Here is a 20,043-nt window from a genome sequence, read left to right as displayed (position 1 = left end):
TTTACAATGATCATCGTCTAAACTGAGCATCTGTGTCAACCGGTTGAAATGCCAAACAGAAAGGCTACTCATACTTGAGGCTTGAATGATCCCACATGTCCTAGATCAGTCCGTTATGGTACATGTCCTCTCCTGCCCTTTATTCAGTGAGTATTGAAACAAGACCATTAACAGCCAGAAGTATATAGGCCTAGTCATAGCTGGATTCTGTTCTGCCAGCTCAGTGTCAAAGTGCCAGAGCAAAAGACTCCAACTGGAGTTTTAATGTACATGTGTCAATTGCAAGGATTTGTTGAGCACTTTGTATTTGGGCATTTTTGGTGAATTGTAAGATTTGTAGAACTTGTAATGACAAAGCAGGGGATCTGTACAGGGCCATGCCTTGTATGATATTGTGGTTGGTCGATTTTATTTTGTCTTGATCTACAGTACCAGTCAAAAGTTTGGACACACCTACCCATTGAAGGGTTTTTCTTTATGTTGACTATTTTCTACATTGTAGAATAATAAAGACATCAGCACTATGAAATAACACATATGGAATCATGTAGTAACCAAACCAGTAGGTGTCAACTTTTGACTGGTACTTTATGCCAGCTAGAGACAATTTAGTGTAAGTAGTCATGACAGTTGGTGTTTTATTAAGGATAAGCGAGGGTCAGATCAGGTAGGGTTATCTGTCCATTTGAGTTGGGCCTTGTGCATGTTCAGAAACTATTGTTGTAGTAGTGCCCTTCCCTGTGTCATGTAAAAATGTTCCCAAATCTCCTTTTCACTTTCTGATTGTTCTGACTGTTCTGCTTGATTGTGATGTTYTTTTGTAAAATTACTCACATCCTGAAAATTGTCACAGTTCAATAATTGCATGCACGTCTGCTTATGTGGATGGCTGAGCTCGTGCGGCTGTCTCTCCCACCRCCTCGGCCTTAATTAGCTAGCTAAGGGTTTATTTAGCTATACAAACAAGCTATAACTGCACACCTCTGACAACAAACCATCTCGATCAGCTTGACCACGAATTATGCTAGGTGCTAGCTAGCTAATTGAGGGTGTGGAGAGACATCCGCACAAGCACAGCCATCCACCTAAGCAGACGCGCGTGCAATTATTGAACTGTGACAATTTTTAGGCTCAGAGAAATGTACATGTCACGATCGATCAGAACACAGTCGGAACAATCAGAACGTGAATATTGGGAGACAATTGAATTGGGCACATTCTGACATGACACCCTGCCCCTGATAAGCTAGAATAGCTCCACATTGTTTCCTCCACAGCGTGTGCAGTGCAGCAGCTCCACTACTTGGCTGGGTGCCCCAGAGTTTTTGACACATGTATTTCAATCAGCTCATTCACTATTGGCCCAGGAAATGAAGCCGTCATTTAAGATTACTGCCAGCTTGACAATCGAAAGAGGATTGCTAATTAGTTATTAGGCCATTTCTCCATTCTAAATCCCAGTACTTAAACTAATCTTTTGTCCACTTCCAACTTTTTATTTGAAAAWTATGCTWACTTTGCTGGTTACAGTATTACTAGGGACAGCATTGACATTTTATTTTAAAGGGAGCAGGCCTTCCTATAACCCTTGAATGTCACACTATATTTAGGCCAGAATACTATATGTACTCACCAGACCTCCACAAGGCTATTTTCTACACTGTAACCACAATCTTTCTCCTTTTACTAGAGCCAGTAACATAATTCCCAAGGATGTTTCCCACTATTATTTCAGCACTGAACAGACTGTTCTTCTGTCCCTTAACCATATTCTTCTGTATAAGCTGAATTTTAAAAAGCTCTGCTCCTGAGCAATAATATTATTGCCAATCTTAGGGGACGCGTTAATGCTGAGTTGTTTTTCACACAGGAAACAAAAGATAAAAAATGTAAGAAATATCTTGTGTTTTGTGAAACGCAGCTCTGAAATGCTTCTTATTGTCATTTCTGCTCATCTTCATACTCATTTTGTGCTTTCGTTGCGCTTCTCCACTCGGATGAGAAATCTTGGCTCATCGTCAGACCAATCAATTTCCTGCACTCAGGAAYGGCCATTCTATMAGCAGACAGTGCTCAGACTGATGTGTAGCTACTTTTTTTGGTGTTCTTTTCTCCGGTAAAATGTAATATTAACTGGCTACTTTCTTTTATTAACATTTGAAATATGATGGCCATGCATAATTTTTTGCAAAAAAGCTAATATACTTGTGCGGCTGCTAGCCAAAATAGCATTGCACTTCAGTTGTCATCTGATCATTTACATTTACATTTCAGTCATTTAGCAGACGCTCTATCCAGAGCGACTTACAAATTGGTGCATTCACCTTATGATATCCAGTGGAACAACCACTTTACAATAGTGCATCTAACTTTTTAAGGGGGAGGGGGGTTAGAAGGATTACTTTATCCTATCCTAGGTATTCCTTAAAGAGGGGGTTTCAGGTGTCTCCGGAAGGTGGTGATTGACTCCGCTGACCTGGCGTCGTGAGGAGTTTGTTCCACCATTGGGGTGCCAGAGCAGCGAACAGTTTTGACTGGCTGAGCGGGAACTGTACTTCCTCAGAGGTAGGGAGCGAGCAGGCCAGAGGTGGATGAACGCAGTGCCCTTGTTGGGTGTAGGGCCTGATCAGAGCCTGAAGTACGGAGTGCCGTTCCCCTCACAGCTCCGTAGGCAAGCACCATGGTCTTGTAGCGGATGCGAGCTTCAACTGTGAAGCCAGTGGAGAGAGGGAGGATGCGGGGTGACGTGGAAGAACTTGGGAAGGTTGAACACCAGACGGGCTGCGGGGTTCTGGATGAGTTGTAGGGGTTTAATAGCACAGCAGGGAGCCCAGCCAACAGCGAGTTGCAGTAGTCCAGACGGAGATGACAAGTGCCTGGATTAGGACCTGCGCTGCTTCCTGTGTGAGGCAGGGTCGTACTCTGCGAATGTTGTAGAGCATGAACCTACAGGAACGGGTCACCGCCTTGATGTGAGTTGAGACGGACAGGGTGTTGTCCAGGATCACGCCAAGGTTCTTAGCACTCTGGGAGGAGGACACAATGGAGTTGTCACCGTGATGGCGAGATCATGGAACGGGCAGTCCTTCCCGGGAGGAAGAGCAGCTCCGTCTTGCCGAGGTTCAGCTTGAGGTGGTGGATCCGTCATCCACACTGATATGTCTGCCAGACATGCAGAGATGCGATTCGCACCTGGTATCAGAGGGGGGAAAGGAGAAGATAATTGTGTGTCGTCTGCATAGCAATGATAGGAGAGACCATGTGAGGATATGACAGAGCCAAGCTGACTTGGTTATAGCAGAATAGGAGAGGGCCTAGAACAGACCCTGGGACACCAGTGGTGAGAGCACGTGGTGCGGAGACAGATTCTCGCCAGCCACCTGGTAGGAGCGACCTGTCAGGTAGGACGCAATCCAAGCGTGGCCGCGCCGAGATGCCCAGCTCGGAGAGGGTGGAGAGGAGGATCTGATGGTTCACCAGTATCAAAGGCAGCCGATAGGTCTAGAAGGATGAGAGCAGAGAGAGAGAGTTAGCTTAGCAGTGCGGAGCGCCTCCGTGACACAGAGAAGAGCAGTCTCAGTTGAATGACTAGTCTTGAAACCTGACTGATTTGATCAAGAAGGTCTTCGAGAGAGATAGCAGAGAGAGCATGTGGCCAAGGACGCACGTTCAAGAGTTTGGAGAGAAAAGAAAGAAGGATACTGGTCTGTAGTCGTTGACATCGGAGATGAGTGTAGTTTTTTCAGAAGGTGCAACTCTCGCTCTTTGAAGCGGAAGGACGTAGCCGCGGTCAGGATGGTTGCTGGCGAGCCGCCTGAGGTAAGGGAGAAGGTCTCCGGAAATGGTCTGGAGAAGGAGAGGAAGGGTCAAGGGGCAGGTTGTGGAGCGGCCGATACTGCTGGGCCGTACAAGACGCGGAGGATTCTCTGGAGAGAAGGGAAAGAGGTCCAAAGCACAGGAATTAGGCAGTGTGAGAGAACCAGCCGGTGGTCGTTTGACTTAGCAACGAGTGAGATCGGATGTCGTCGGACCTTCTTTTCAAAATGGTTGACGAGTCTATCCGCAGAGAGAGGAGTGGGAGGAGGATTCAGAGGAGAGAAGGTGGCAAAGAGCTTCCACATGAGGGGTTAGAGCAGAGATGCTTGGAATTTAGAGTGGTAGAAAGCTGAGCTTAGCTAGGCAGAGACATGTATATAGAGGAGAATGTAGAGAAGGAGGGAGTTGAAAGGAGCCATGGTCTCGCAGGGTAGGCGAGTTTTACCTCATTTCCACTCGGTCTGCCGGAGCCCTGTTTCTTGATCAATTGTAGCCATTTTTTTGCTGAAGTGCAACTATACGTAGCTCACCCCTAATCACTATCAAAGCCTTTCAATCTAAAACGCAGGTGAAACGGTTTAAAACGCAGATTGATGGTCTGCGTTTTGATTTCTGAAAGCTAATGCAATCCCTGAATCTTCTCAGATTGCCCGCTCATTCTTTCACAATTGTTCAAACTCTTCAGAGTAGACATATTTTGGGTGCTACTACATTTATCTGGTGCTAAATCTCGTGGGAGTGCTGCAATACCCATCTGCCTGCAGATTGATTTACCTGTTATCTCTGGCTTTAAAGTCCCTTCAGCAGGGTAGTTGTTTGATCACTTCTGGGTTTGTCTCTGGTTATTGGTGATTTCATGGTGTTTTGTTTTTGAACCTACCTGTACTTTTTAAGCTGTGTCAGTCTTGCTAGTATCGTTCTCTTTCGAAACCAAGGCTATGTCTGACACAGAATCTCTGGTAGGCTTTTCGCAGAATGCTGATGGAACACAAAAGTATGTTTCCTAATTGTTAGGGCAAGATTGTCAAATGAGAACTTTTCTTGCTCCTATCAGCTACTGTCTATAGCGGGGCTTCCCAAACTCGGTCCTGGGCCCCCCGGGTGCATGTTTTGGTTTTTGCCATAGCACTACACAGCTAATTTCAAATAATCAAAGCTGGATGATGAGTTGGTTATTTGAATAAGCTGTGTAGTGCTACGGTCCTGTAGGTTTTCACTCTAACCCTTAATCTAGTGCATGGTGCACTTGATTCTAATAATTAGCTGGTTGATAAGGTTAGTTAGTTACAYCTGGGGTTGGAGTGAACCTACAGGAGGGTAGCTCTCCAGGAACAGGGTTGGAGAACCCTGGTCTATAGTCTAATACGACTCCATTCCTCCAGACACCAAACAGAAATCATTTTTATTGTAGCCCTGGACAAGCACACCTGATTCAACTTGTCAAATAATTGTCAAGCGCTAAATGAGTTGAATGAGGTATGTTTGTGCCAGTCTACAACTAAAATGTGTGCTGTTGGGGCTGCTGGAGGACTTCTACTGGAGGACTTTTACTGAACTAGAAATAGCACGTTTTTTTATAAAGATGGACGCCTGCTAGGGAAGCTATTCTAGATGTCTCCTCTCTCTGTCTGCGAGAGCATGTAGCCTCAGCTGTTTTGCCCAAATCATTGACCACCTGCACCACGAGGAAGTCCAGAGGGCTAATTTTAAACCACAGTGTCGCAGAATAGGACAGTACTTGGAGGGGTTAAGGGGACAAGTCGATTATTAAAGAGTTAATGAATAGCCGCGCGGGTGACTGGTGATGGACTTTCAAATAGCTAAATGATTCCAACGCTAACATGATTTTAACCTTTTTTTTGTCATACGTCCTCTTGCCTAAATCATTCTCTTGTCACTAATGTTTATTCACTAATGTGGGGATGGGGGGTGGAATGATCAAGCTGTAAACGGTGAGTCATCAGCAGCGGGCACCTCATCCATACGGGGGAGAGACTGCATTGCTGCCCCTCGACCCACTTATACGCGTAAACACACACAGAAATAGGAATTTATTATGAGATAGTTTGACGCACACTAGACAGCAGCTATAAACGTAATTTTTTTGAGCTGCAAACAATCACTCAAATGACTAATACATGGGGTTTACATTATAGGCTAATTGCTGTAAGTAGGCTTTGAGCAGCAGCGCATATATTACTCTATTACTCACTACTTGTTGTGAATTCCACATGCTTCTACCAGGGGTTTGATGTAACACTGTGAATAGAATGATCTTGACGTGGCCAAATTGCCCCGTCTCCTGTACTTGAAACATTACACTGGATGTTGCAGTAGCACGTTCAAAAGTTGATTCTGACAGCTCCTTTTGGCAGAGAATCGTATCTCAGCAGGTGTGCATGCACCTTCTCCTCCATTCTATCCTTCACTCTCCTCTCTCCTCTCCTCCCCCCCACTGCTGCTCTGCAATGCTGACTAATWACCCACTGCTACACGTGATGTCATTGCTCAGTGCTTGCCTGCAGACTCTGAGCACTTGCTGACCCTTCTGCTGCTGTTCGATCTCCATTTATTAGACTGGGAGCCTCATCCTCCCAACTGACTCCCTACAGCCTCCCAGTCTAGTCTCCCACTCTTCATTAGTCCATGTCTGTCTGTCTCTAGCTATCTCTAGTCTCTCTGTTGCGCTCTTAGAGCCTGCTTCAAACCTCCAATACATCTCCCAGAACACTTTTGATTAGTCTCTCTTCTCTCTCTGTCTTTCTCTCCATCTGCCTCCACAGTTCAGTATGCTTAAGTAGAGGTCGAAAAGCCACATCAAATGTATAGAAGTGTTTTGAATCTGACTGTGGAGAGCAGTCGTTTGAGTGAGCTGTACGGCAAGCGGAATGCTCTCTGCACACAAATGAATGGGTCTGCAGAGCAGTCGGGCCTTGTCACGTTGAATGTGAGACAATGATCGGGCCTTGCTGTGACTGTCTGAATGTAAAAATTATCACTGCATCTCCAGTTATCAATCTGTATTCAATCAATGACAGGGGAAAGTCACTTTTGTGATTTATCTTAATATCATGACTCCTCGAATKTTTATTTTTGTATCCTGGAATTCTACCCTTGAAAAATCTGAGACCATGGCTCCGGTTGACTTGTTATTTTGCAGAAGTAGAACGTGTATTGTCGCCGGGTGGCATTGTTTATTTGGCACTGCACGACCTGTCAGAAATGCTGATGCCCTGTGGGTGCTTGTTTTCAGGAGCCCTGCCACAGAATACGGCTCTCTGACCATTTGGGTTGGTATTAGAGGTCGACCGATTTATGATTTTTCTACGCCGATACGATTATGGAGGACCAAAAAAAGCCGATACCAATTAATCGGGCTTTAATTTTATTTTAAACGTACTTAAAAAAAAAAAAGTGTAATAATGACAATTACAACAATACTGAATTAACTTATTTTAACTTAATATAATACATAATTAAAATCAATTTAGCCTCAAATATGTTCAATTTGGTTTAAATAATGCAAAAACAAAGTGTTGGAGAAGAAAGTAAAAGTGAAATATGTGCCATGTAAAAAAAGCTAAAGTTCCTTGCTCAGAACATGAGACAATATGAAAGCTGGTGGTTCCTTTTAACATGCGTCTCAATATTCCCGGTAAGAAGTTTTAGGTTGTAGTTATTATACGACTATTTCTCTCTCTACCATTTGTATTTCATATACCTTTTGACTATTGGATGTTCTTATAGGCACTTTTAACTATTGCCAGTGTAACAGTATAGCTTCCGTCCCTCTCCTCGCCCCTACCTGGGCTCGAACCAGGAACACATCGACAACAACCACCCTCGAAGCATCGTTACACATCGCTCCCAAAAAGGCGCGGCTTTTGGGGAGGGGAACAACTACTTCAAGGTCTCTGACGTCACCGATTGAAACGCTATTAGCGCGCACCCCGCTAACTAGCTAGCCATTTCACATCGGTTACACCAGCCTAATCTCGGGAGTTGATAGGCTTGAAGTCATAACAGCTCAATGCTTGAAGCACAGCGAAGAACTGCTGGCAAACGCACGAAAGTGCTGTTTGAATGAAAGGCTTACGAGCCTGCTGCTGCCACCACCGGTCAGTCAGACTGCTCTATCAAATCATAGACTTAATTATAACATAACACACAGAAATACGAGCCTTAGGTCATTATATGGTCAATTCCGTCAATTCCAATTGATCAATGATAAATTGCACCGCATCGATTACATGCAACGCAGGACAAGCTAGATAAACTAGTAATATCTCAACCATGTGTAGTTAACTAGTGATTATGTTAAGATTGATTGTTTTTTATGAGATACGTTTAATGCTAGCTAGCACCTTACTTTGGCTCCTTGCTGCACTCGCATAACAGGTAGTCAGCCTGCCACGCAGTCTCCTCATGGAGTGCAATGTAATCGGCCATGATCGGTGTCCAAAAATGGCGATTACCGATTGTTATGAAAACTTGAAATCGGCCCAAATTATTGGCCATTCCGATTAATCGGTCGACCTCTAGTTGGTATTCATTCATCATTTTCCTCCAGACTTGTTGTCTGTGGGTATGGTAATGATTGTCAAATATACATCTCAATGGTAAACTAAGAAAATGTAAAAACACAAATGTACTGGCTTAATTTAATCTAATTCTATCTTCTCTTTCCCCCAGTTTTAAGTGGGCAGCCCGCAGACATCGACAAAAGAAAAGAAGTGTTCGGGCAGAACTTAATACTCCGAAAAAGCCCAAACATTTCTTCAATTAGTTTGGGAAGCATTGCAAGATGTAACACTGATTATCCTGGAAGTGGCAGCCATAGTTTCATTAGGCCTTTCTTTCTATAGACCTCCAGATGCCGAAAGAGAACGTAAGCAACACCTCTATTTACATCTTCTACTTGATGCCTAGGCAGTAGTGGAGTTAACTCTGTGGTTGTCTGACAGCCTGTGCTGGCTCAGATGTTTTCTTTTCAATCGAGCACTTTGATCGCCCGACAGTTTGTAAACCATCTACAGTGACTTCAGAAGTATTCACACCCTTGACTTTTTCCACATTTTGTTACAAGGTGGGATTAAAATTGATTTAATTGTCTTTTTTTGTCAACGATCTGAACAAAATGTCCCAAACATACTGATTTGTATTCAGGACATAGTTAATTTCTTTGCCACATTTTTTGCAGCTTTACTATAGTGCCTTATTGCAAACAGGATGCATGTTTGTACTATTTTATTCTGTACAGGCTTCTTTTCTTTCACTCTGTCATTTAAGTAGTATTGTGGAGTAACTACAATTTTGACCAGTCTCAGTTTTCTCCTATCACAGCCATTAAACTCTGTAAGTCTCCCAAGGATTTGGGCTCCCGAGTGGTGCAGCGGTCTAAGGCACTGCATCTCAGTGCAAGAGGCGTCACTGCAGTTCGAATCCAGGCTGCATCCCATCCGGCGTGATTGGGAGTCCCATAGGGCGGTGCCAATTGGCCCAGCATAGTCCAAATAAGAATTTGTTCTCAACTGACTTGCCTAGTTAAATAAAATAAATTAAAATGAAGTCACCATTGGCCTCATGGTGAAAATCCTGAGTGATTTCCTTCCTCTCCGGAAACTGAGTTAGGAGGGACGCCTGTATCTTGTAGTGACTGGGTGTATTGATACACCATCCAAAGTGTAATTAATAACTTCACATGCTCAAAGGGATATTCCATGTCTGCTTTTTATTTTATTTGTACCCATCTACCAATAGGTACCTTTGCGAGGCATTGGAAAACCTCCCTGGTCTTTGTGGTTGAATCTGTGTTTGAAATTCACTGCTTGACTGAGGGACCGTACAATTATCTGTATGTGTGGGGTACAGAGATGAGGTAGTAATTCAAATATCATATTTAACACTATTGCACACAGTGAGTCCATGCAACCTTTTATGTGACTTATTAAGCAAATCTTTACTCCTGAACTTATTTAGGCTTGCCTAACAAGGGGTTGAATTATTGACTCAAGACATTTCAGCTTTTCATTTTGAATTAATTTCTAAAACATATTTCCTTCGATGTTATGGAGTATTGTGTTTAGACCAGTGAAACAATCTCAATTTAAAATTCAGGCTGCAACACAACCAAATGTGGATCAAGTCAAGGGTGGTGAATACTTTCTGAAGGCACTGCAGGTGTCCATTGTACTGCACTGTGTACATTTTATTGTATTTTGACTTAAACTATCCCTTTGCAGTGAATTAATTTAAAATAAATTCTGAGGACGGCATTTCCGTCTGGGCCTGGTTGTCCCCGTTTACTATTTTAATTACCAACATTTAATGATATGTGTTCAGATTTTGATATAGACACCTGGCAGTGTATCCCTGTAACTGTGCTTTGATCCTTATGCAGACTGTGGGAGTGCAGCTGGAGGGGTGGAGGATGATGGTGAGGCAGAGGCGGGCTGGATCGAAGGCGCCGCCATCCTGCTGTCGTCGTCTGCGTCGTGCTGGTGACAGCGTTCAACGACTGGAGCAAAGAGAAGCAATTCCGCGGCTTGCAGAGCCGCATCGAACAAGAGCAGAAGTTTGCTGTTGTCCGCGGCGGCCAAGTTATCCAAATCCCCGTGGCTGAGATTGTGGTCGGCGACGTTGCACAAATAAAATACGGTAAGAGGCACCTCTTTCTGCGTCCCAAATGGCATCCTATTCCCTATATAAGTGCACTACTTTCGACCCAAGCCTCATGGGCCCTGGTCAAAAGTAGTCCACTATGGCCACCGGGGTGTCACTAGAGACCCGGGTTCGATCCCAGGCTGTGTCACAACCGCCGTGATTGGGAGTCCATAGGGCGGTGCACAATTGGCCCACCGTCGTCCGTGTTGGGGGAGGGTTTGGCTGGGGTGCTTGCTTTGGCCCATTGCACTCTAGCGACTCCTTGTGGCGGGCAGGGCGCTGCAGGCTGACTTTCGGTCGTCTGTTGAACGACGTTTCCTCCGACACATTGGTGCGGCTGGCTTCTGGGTTAAGTGGGCAGGTGTTAAGAAGCTGGTTTGGCGGGTCATGTTTCGGGGATGTACGCTCGATCTTTGTCTCCCGAGCCTGTTGGGGAGTTGCAGCGATGAGACAAGATCGAAATTGGGGAGAAAAAATAATAAGTAGTCCACTACATAGGAGATGGGAAGACATTTAGGACCCAGTTATCTGTTATGGCAAGGATGAATTGACCAGAGTGTGTAAGTATTCTGTTTTCAGCCACACGTTTTGTGAATTCATAAAGGAATATTTATTCTGTTTGTGTCTCCCAGGTGATCTCCTGCCCTCGGATGGTATTCTTATTCAAGGAAATGATCTCAAAATCGATGAGAGCTCCCTCACGGGGGAGTCGGACCACGTCAAGAAAACGCTGGATAGAGACCCATGCTGTTTGTCAGGTAGCTGTTCTATTTGTTCTTCTGCCTTGTTTTCTTATATATGAAGCTCATGTGGTTGTAGATCAGTTGCCCAGCCTAGAATTGACCCACACCTAATAGTGGAATAAAACATTTTACAACTTAAATATCATGCCAGGTACCCCACCCCTAATAGTGGAATAAAACATTTTTGCAACTGGAATAGAAGGCCAGGTACCACACCCCCAATAGTGGAATAACCAATTTTGCAACTGAAAAGAATGCCAGGCCCTTGATTATATGATCTGACTTTGTCATGGAATGGGGTATGCAGGCAGTATCAAGCAATATTCTGAGCTAGAGTCAGAAGTTTGTCAGGGAGTTCGGTGTTTTCCACAAAAATAAAGAGAACTCATAAGAAATATCTTGCTGTGTTTTGTAAAGGCAGATCTCAAATTCTGCTTATTGTAATCTCTGCTCTGCATCAGACTGGTGTGCTTCAGTTGCACTTCTACACTCTGATGAGAATGACATTGGGGAATTCAATCAGCAGAGAGTGCTCTGACTGATGTGGTAGCTACTTTTCTTGGTCTAGCCTACGTTTCTCAGGTAAAATGCTATAGTAACTTCAAGAAATACATTAGGAATGTAGCTGGTAAATATTAGAATGATGGATGACATGTATTGTTTTTGCAACTTTTACATTTTTTAAAATTGTAAACTTATTTACTTATGTGGGTGCTAGCCAAATAGCGTTGCACTTCTGTATCATCTGATGAAAATGAAGCGATTTTTCTGAGTGTGTTACACTAATGTATTTTCTGTGACTATTGAAGCAAAACAACACTGACTTTCAATATAAAACGCAGGTGAAATGGTTTAAACTCATATCTTGTTGATGGTCTGTGTTTTGAAAATGCATATTTCTGAACTCCAATAGGACCCCTGATTGTGGACCTGATGATGTAGGTCCAGGACTACTTGAGCGCTGTGAAATATATATATATATATCTAAACCCGTGTTTTATTTTGCCGTCCGAGGGTATTGCTCGTCTTGTCCCTAATCCCATTTTATGAAGGCACGTTGATCCTGTAATAAATGGGCTTTTTATGTCAGATCCCCAAGGAGGAGATTTTAAAAGTGCTTGTTTGCTCTCCCGCCCCCTTTGGTCTCACCTCCAAGAGAGCCTGTCTGCCTTTAGTCTGTATCATCACCCACCCAGTTCAGACCAGCCCTGCCCAATTAATTAATTAACACGCGCATGGGGAGCTCTTAATGCACTTGTCTCTCTGTCTCAGTTGTGGGTATAAACTCTGGAGAGCTACTGTTGTGTTGTGGGACTCATGTTTCATTATTCACTGAGGCTCACAATTGGCTTTTGATTAAAGGCTGGGATGTGCGAATGTGTTTGTGTGCTATCATCCAAAGTGAGTATTTGAGGCTTGACTCTGCTTTTGAAATGTCATTCCAAAATGTGATATTATTACGTTTGTATGCTCTCATATTTAGCTGTCAAAATAGGCCTACAGTTTTTCCGCTCAGATTTACTCAATGACCAGGCTCCGAATCCAGACCCAGGACTGGAATATCCAAAAATATTCCTTACTATCGTACCATTTAAAGCAGATACATGAAGCGGAGCAACAGAGCTAGGCAGGGCACACTGCACTGTCCATGTAAGGGGAATGTTGGTGCCTGTAGCATTGCTAAGTATAGTCTGGACACCTGGCATTTACACTGTAGCATTAGATCAGTGTAGTCAGGGGAACACCTAGCATTTACACTGTAGCATTAGCTAGGCGCCTGACTTTTTGGCCCTACCTCTCCTCTCTATCTGCAGGCAGGCACAAACATCATGCTTATCAGTATCCCCCAGGTTTACTCACTTTACCACAGGAATCAGCATCTAGGACTGCAAATGCCCACATTCCCCTATCCCCATAGAATTGTACTGTAATGGAAAATGTTAGCATAGTCCTAGTCTACATGGCTTTAGCTAAGTAATAGAAAGGAAAAGCCCTGGCAGTCTACCTCACCCCCCCCTTATCTGTTTTCCCTCTGCAGGCACTCACGTCATGGAGGGCTCCGGCAAAATGCTGGTCACAGCCGTGGGTGAGAACTCTCAAACTGGAATAATCTTCGCTTTACTGGGCGCCTCGGAGGAAGACGACGATGACGAGGAGGAGAAGGAGGCTAAGAAGAAGGAGAAGAAGGAGAAGAAAGAGAAGAAAAGTACGTTGACATTTCAGAGCGCGGCGGAATCGATTCATGATTCAGTTTTCTCTACCCATGCTTTTTCATCATTTTATTATGCCTTTGCCCGTCACACAAAGAATGAAGTTTTCYTCAACAGTCTTTTGTTGAATTTCTATAGATGCAGTTGATGTGCAGAGAAGTGTGAGGAAGCAGAGTCAGACAGGTAGAGAATCAGTGGCTTCTGTCTGGGCTGTATACTGCAGCAACATGGCAGCACCACTAATCACTTACTCACACAGCAGAGCAGACGGCACTGAGCTGACAGAGGAGAGAGGTTTGAACTAGAGCTAAGCTGAGCACAGGTCAGGTCTCAGCTGTGGTGGGACTTATTTTGGGAGAGCTGCTGCTTCAATGGGAATAGTTGGCAAGGCTTTACTTTAGCACTTGTTGCCGTGTTCAATGCTGCTATGCCTGTGCAGTCGACAGCCTTGTATTGAGTGCTTTCAGCTCACGATKGGATATATGCTGTTAGTGTGTGTTCTACATATAGCCAAGTGCCTTCTGCCATTCTTTGTTCAGCAATTGTAGTTCTATTCAATCAAGGCCGTGTGTTATGTGTGTACACTGCATGACCAAAAGTATGTGGGCACCTGCTGGTCAACATCTCATTCCAAAATCATTAATATGGAGTTGGTCCCCCCTTTGCTGTCATAACAGGCTCCACTCTTCTGGGAAGGCATTCCACTAGATGGTGGAACATTGCTGCGGGGCCTGGCACGTAGTCGGCGTTCTAATTCATCCAAAAGATGTTTAATGGGGTTTGAGGTCAGGGTTCTGACAAACCATTTCTGTATGGACCTCGCTTTGTGCATGGGGGCATTGTCCTGCTGAAACAGCAAAGTGCCTTCCCCAAACTGTTGCTACAAAGTTGGAAACAGAATCGTCTCGAAGTCATTGTATGCTGTAGCTTAAGATTTTCCTTCACGGAACTAAGGGGCCCAGCCCGAACTATGAAAAACAGCCCCAGACATTATTCCTCTTCCACCAAACTTTACAGTTGGTAACGCATTGGAGCAGGTAGTGTCTTCTAGAATCCACCAAACCCAGATTCATCTGTCGGACTACTAGATGATGAAGTGTGACTCGTCACTCCAGAGAATGTTTTTCATTGCTCGGAGTCCAATGGCGGCGAGAGCTTTACACCTCTCCAGCCGACGCTTGGCATTACGCATGTGATCTTAGGCTTGTGTGCGGCTGCTCGGCCATGGAAACCAGTATTGTGTTGACGTTGCTTTGAGGCAGTTTGGAACTTGGTAGTGAGTGTTGCCACCGAGGACAGATGATTTTTACTCGCTTCACGGCCCATTCTGTGAACTTGTGTGGCCTACCACTTCGCGGCTGAGCCGCTGCTGCTCCTAGACGTTTCCACTTCACAATAACAGCACTTACAGTTGACCGGGTAGCTCAGCAGGGCAGAAATTTGAACTGACTTGTTTGAAAGGTGGCATCCTATGACGCTGTCACGTTGAAAGTCAATGAGATCTTCAGTAAGGCCATTCTACTGCCAATGTTTGTCTATGGAGATTGAATGGCTGTGTGCTCGATTTTATACACCTGTCAGCAATGGTGTGGCTGAAATATCCAAATCCATTTATTTGAAGGGGTTTCCACATACTTTTGTATGTATAGTGTGCATACGTTTCAGGGTTTTGAAACAAGTTAATATACTTTAGTAGGATGTGGATCAATTTATGTAGTTTAAGGCTTTCGGTGTGTTTGTGTATGATAAAAGTGGCTGGCTGTAGTTCTATTGTGTTGTGTGTGGACTTGTTTGGTATGAGGCGAGGGTGTAAAAATGGCCTAATGGCTGGAGGAGCTGATTTAGAATGTGCGTGTCATAATGCAATCCCAGCATTCATCTGTTTGGCTTCTCATAAAAATTATTGCGTCTCTCACGATATCAAATCAAAATGGGAGATTTACATATTGGAAATTTGCTCCCCAATAATGGACTGACTCTCTTCCTCTGGATTTACTTTCCATCCACAGAACAAGAGGAGCAGCCGAAAACCCAAGAAAGGTGAGTGTAACAGGCCGGAGTGCGTTTTAATTTCCTTTTGACTTGGTTGCACGCTGCTACAGTACCTTGATTTGGTTCGCTCTACATTATTGCCTTCTCCTCAGCCCATTTAACAGCATTGGATTTTAGTTCAAACTTCACCTGTCGTTTAGCCTGGTGTCAGTAGGAGTAGCTTAATCCGTGTCGGGTAGGTTGTTTTCCCATGCTACTCTGTGGCCTTGTGGGTCAGAGTGTGCGCGCCGTTACTGGTCCATTCATTGTCTAGTCTGGGCCAGCATGTTACCTTCTCTCTCTCGCCCTCTCTGCCTTGCTCTCCAAGAATTTAGCTGCAGGTGCTGTTGAATTCAGCTATGGCGATTTAGCGAGGAGATTACAGCCCTGTAACAATCCTGGGAAGAGCATCTTCTTTTTTGGCCTTCTCGCTCCCTCTTTCTCTCTCTTATGATTGAGGACGTAGCTGTCCAATCTGAACCCTTCATTCTATTAACTCATAGACCTTGTCAGCTGTTCAGCGTCATGCTATTGTACGACCGTGAGACCCAGCTCTCTAAAGTCCATTGAGTCAGCCAGTGTCTACAGAGCGGCAGCTGTGCTGTTAGCTAGCAGAGCCTGTTCATTGAGGTCCTGGCGCTGCTCCTTTGTGCACAGATTCTGTCTTTGCCAGGAGTGAGCAGAATAATCCTTCAGTCTGGGATTACAGGCTGTGTAAATGCAGAACACACCACCTGGGAATATCGTGGGCACCCATTCTGCAGATGCTGGCTGTGTGGCTCCTCATCAGCAAGGGAGGAGCTTGGGGAAGAATCGACTGGTGTATATAATGACTGTTCAGTCAGTCAGGGCTGGGAGAGAGACAGACAGTATATAATGACTGTTCAGTCAGTCCAGGGCTGGGAGAGAGACAGACAGTATATAATGACTGTTCAGTCAGTCCAGGGCTGGGAGAGAGACAGACAGTATATAATGACTGTCAGTCAGTCCAGGGCTGGGAGAGAAGACAGTATTATGACTGGTCAGTCAGTCCAGGCTGGTAGAGAGACTGGGAAGCCGACACATTGATCCTCCCCTGCAGTGCTAGCCCTGGCAGGGCCAGAGATAATGATTTTATCATTTGGAGAGTTGGGTTAGAGATCAGCCCTGCTGGCCTGGCTAGCCGCCTGCCCACCGTCAGACCAGGGCTCAGCGTCTTCTATGTTCTTGGTCAGATGAGTCAAGGTGTCTGTTGCGGTTTTCAAACCTGGGAGGGAAGGGGCTTTAGAGGAATTGAAATGGTGTCAGTCTGGCCACTGTCCAGCGGATTCCACAGATCCAGGGCTGCTCTCTCTGAGTGGAATATGGTAATTAGATTCCTACCAAATTACATTGGACCGGATTCAAAATTGCAATGACTTTTACCCAAGTTCCCTTCCAAAAGCACAAGCCAAAAGAAAAGGTTTGCAAAAATATGGCACCCTGTCAATTCTCTTTTGAAATGACTCCTTATTGAATCACACTAAAGGACTGGAGAGATGGAACTACTTGTCATTGATTTCCAACTTGCTTATCTCAACCCGCCGCCCCTCAACTTCTATGTCCAAAGTTTGTTTGCTTTAACAGTTGTGCAGTGACTTGCTTTTTTAAATGAATGTGCAAGAATGAACAGTAATCAGGTTATGGTCAGTAGGCATGAAACAAGGAATGTTTTGAAATAGAAAAAAATTACAATGGGCCATTTGATTGTAAGTGTGTACCTGTAAATCCTGTTTAAATCTTAGTTTGCGCTTGTTGTCTGCTGAACATGACCAGGTAGGCAGAAAAGGCAAGGCTATAGTGCTGGTTTTCCTTCCTTAACTGGTAGTTCATTCATCAGCTAATTGGTTGGCAAAACAGTCCAATTGATTAGAACAAACATGAAAACAGAAGCGTTCTCACCCTTGAGGGCTGGTAATTGAAACTGCAGTAGGAGTACCTCCATTCTGAGTCAGTCCAACCTTTAAGTCAACGTCCCTCTCTTCTCTCCCCTCAGCTAAAGCGCGGACGGAGCCGCCATGGAGATGCAGCCGCTCAACAGCGACGAAGTCGACATCGACGAGAAGAGGAAATCCAACTTGAAGGAGAAGAAGGAGAAGTCGTTCTCAGGGGAAGCTACAAATTGCAGTACAAATTGGCAAAGCGGTCAGTGAACTTCTCTTTTCTCTCTCTCGCTGCTCTCTCTGCTGTCTGTCTCTCTCTGGTCGCTCTCTCTGCTGTCCTCGTTCGCGAGAGACAAAACCGGGAGGGACGTACCTTAATTTGTCTAATAGAAACTTTAGTTTAGTTTGCAAAACATTTTCTGTTGACAGTAAACGTTTGGCAACGAATGGGTGTAATGATTACACTCCTGTTGATTTATATTGTGGATGAAGAGTGATGAGTCTCACTACTGTTTTCTCTAGGCCTGGTGATGTCTGCCATCACGGTCATCATCCTGGTGTGCTGTTCGTGGTGGACACCTTCTGGGTGCAGGGCCTGCCCTGGCACAAGGACTGCACACCATCTACATCCAGTTCTTCGTCAAGTTCTTATCATCGGCGTCACCGTCTGGTGGTGGCCGTCCCGAGGGTCTTCCCTGGCCGTCACCATCTCCCTGGCCTACTCTGTCAAAGTAGGTTCCCTTCCGCCTCAGGTCTGCAGCAAAACACTACCAGACAATAAGCCATTTTATTAGTTGTAGTTGTCCGAATATGGAGTGTCTGTTTAGGGCTGGATGATATATGGAGTAATATAAAGATAGCTGGCTACTCACTAGCACGTAGCTTGTGCTTGAGAATTGTTTATGAGATCTGTGTTGGGTTTCTATAATGCCTGTTGTAAGAAGTTAGTCATTATTAGTGGATGTGCATTATGCATGTTCTTTTATTATATATATTTTTTTCACTTGCTACACTTTTGAGCTTTGACTAGAAGCTACACGTGAAACGGATGTGTAGGCTACAGAGTCGTTTTTACAGGGCGCACTCATACCTGTCATAAAATGTTTTATTAAAAAATAAATAATGCCATTTTTTTTCTCATTAAACTTTATTTAACTAGGCAAGTCGGTTAAGAACAAATTCTTATTTTCAATGACGGCCTAGGAACAGTGGGTTAATGCCTTGTTCAGGGGCAGCAGACAGATTTGTACCTTGTCAGCTCGGGGATTCGATCTTGAAACCTTTCGTTACTAGTCCACGCTCTAACCACTGCCTCACGCACTAGCAGATCAGTGTTATTGCAAAAAAGCAAGTTAAACTATTTGTATTAATAATTAGTGTTATGGTTGTGGAAGGCTTATATTTAGCTTAGGTATCATTCAATTATTCCTGACTGTTTGAAATGCAGTGTATTGAAGACACAGCTTATTTAGAGAAAAAGAAAAAAAACATTCATCAACATCTCATTCCAAAATCCTGGGCATTAATATGGAGTTGGTCCCCCTTTGCTGCTATAACAGCCTCCACTCTTCTGGAAGGCTTTCCACCAGATGTTGGAACATTGCTAAGGGACTTGCTTCCATTCAGCCACGAGGCATTAGTGAGGTAGGCACTGATGTTGGGCTATTAGCCTGTCTCCCAGTTGGCATTCCAATTTATCCCAAATGTGTCGATCAGGGTTTGTGCAGGCCAGTTAACCTTTCTTGCCCAGGGATCACAACATTCGCTGAAAAGGCAGCGCGCGAAATTCAAAAATATTTTTTGAAAATATGTAACTTCACACATTAACAAGTCCAATACAGCAAATGAAAGATAAACATCTGTTAATCTATCCATCGTGTCGCATTTTAAAAATGTTTTACAGCGAAAACACAACATATATTTATGTTAGATCACCACCAAATCAAAAAACACAGCCATTTTTCCCAGCCAAAGATAGTCACAAAAGCAGAAATAGAGATTAAATTATCACTAACTTTGATAATCTTTCATCAGATGACACTCATAGGACATCATGTTACACAATACATTTATGTTTTGTTCGATAATGTGCATATTTATATCCACAAATCTCAGTTTACATGGTGCCATGTTCAGAAATGCTCCAAAATATCCGGAGTAATTACAGAGAGCCACGTCAAAAAACAGAAGTACTCATGTATCTTTCATCAAAGTTTATGATGTTTTACATATCATTAAGATACACGACTGTTCTTAATGCACGCTGTCAGATTTTAAACTTTAGGAAAAAGCATACATGCAATAATCTGAGACGGCGCTCAGAAATACACAACATTTCTCCGCCATGTTGAGTCAACAGAAATACGAAATTACATCTAAATATTCCATTTGATGATCTTTCATCAGAATGCAGTGCCAGGAATTCTACACAATAAATCGCTTTTTGTTCGATAATGTCCATTACTAGTGTCCAATTAGCTACTTTTGCGAGCACGTTAGTTCACATGGTCCAAACGCAGGCGCCGGGTTCCCAGGCGAAACTCGGATGAAAAAAACTTTTCATAAAAGTTATATTCCAGGATCGAATAACTCGGTCAAAATTAAGAGAGAATCAATCTTCAGGAATGCTTGTTGTTCATATTATATCCAATAACGTTCCAACCGGAGCATTCGTTTTTG

General features: G+C 44.0%; 1 pseudogene; it reads left to right on the top strand.

The window, feature by feature from the left end:
• The window catches only part of LOC111952305 (plasma membrane calcium-transporting ATPase 1-like), a 34,303-nt pseudogene extending 16,208 nt beyond the window's left edge, over window positions 1-18,095 (top strand).
• Window positions 18,096-20,043: the final 1,948 nt, after the last annotated feature.

The sequence above is a fragment of the Salvelinus sp. IW2-2015 genome, linkage group LG26 (genome assembly GCF_002910315.2).
Source record: "Salvelinus sp. IW2-2015 linkage group LG26, ASM291031v2, whole genome shotgun sequence".
Classification (NCBI taxonomy): Eukaryota; Metazoa; Chordata; class Actinopteri; order Salmoniformes; family Salmonidae; genus Salvelinus; species Salvelinus sp. IW2-2015.
The sequence above is the reverse complement of the archived record's forward strand: the minus strand, read 5'-3'. Positions and strand labels throughout refer to the sequence as shown.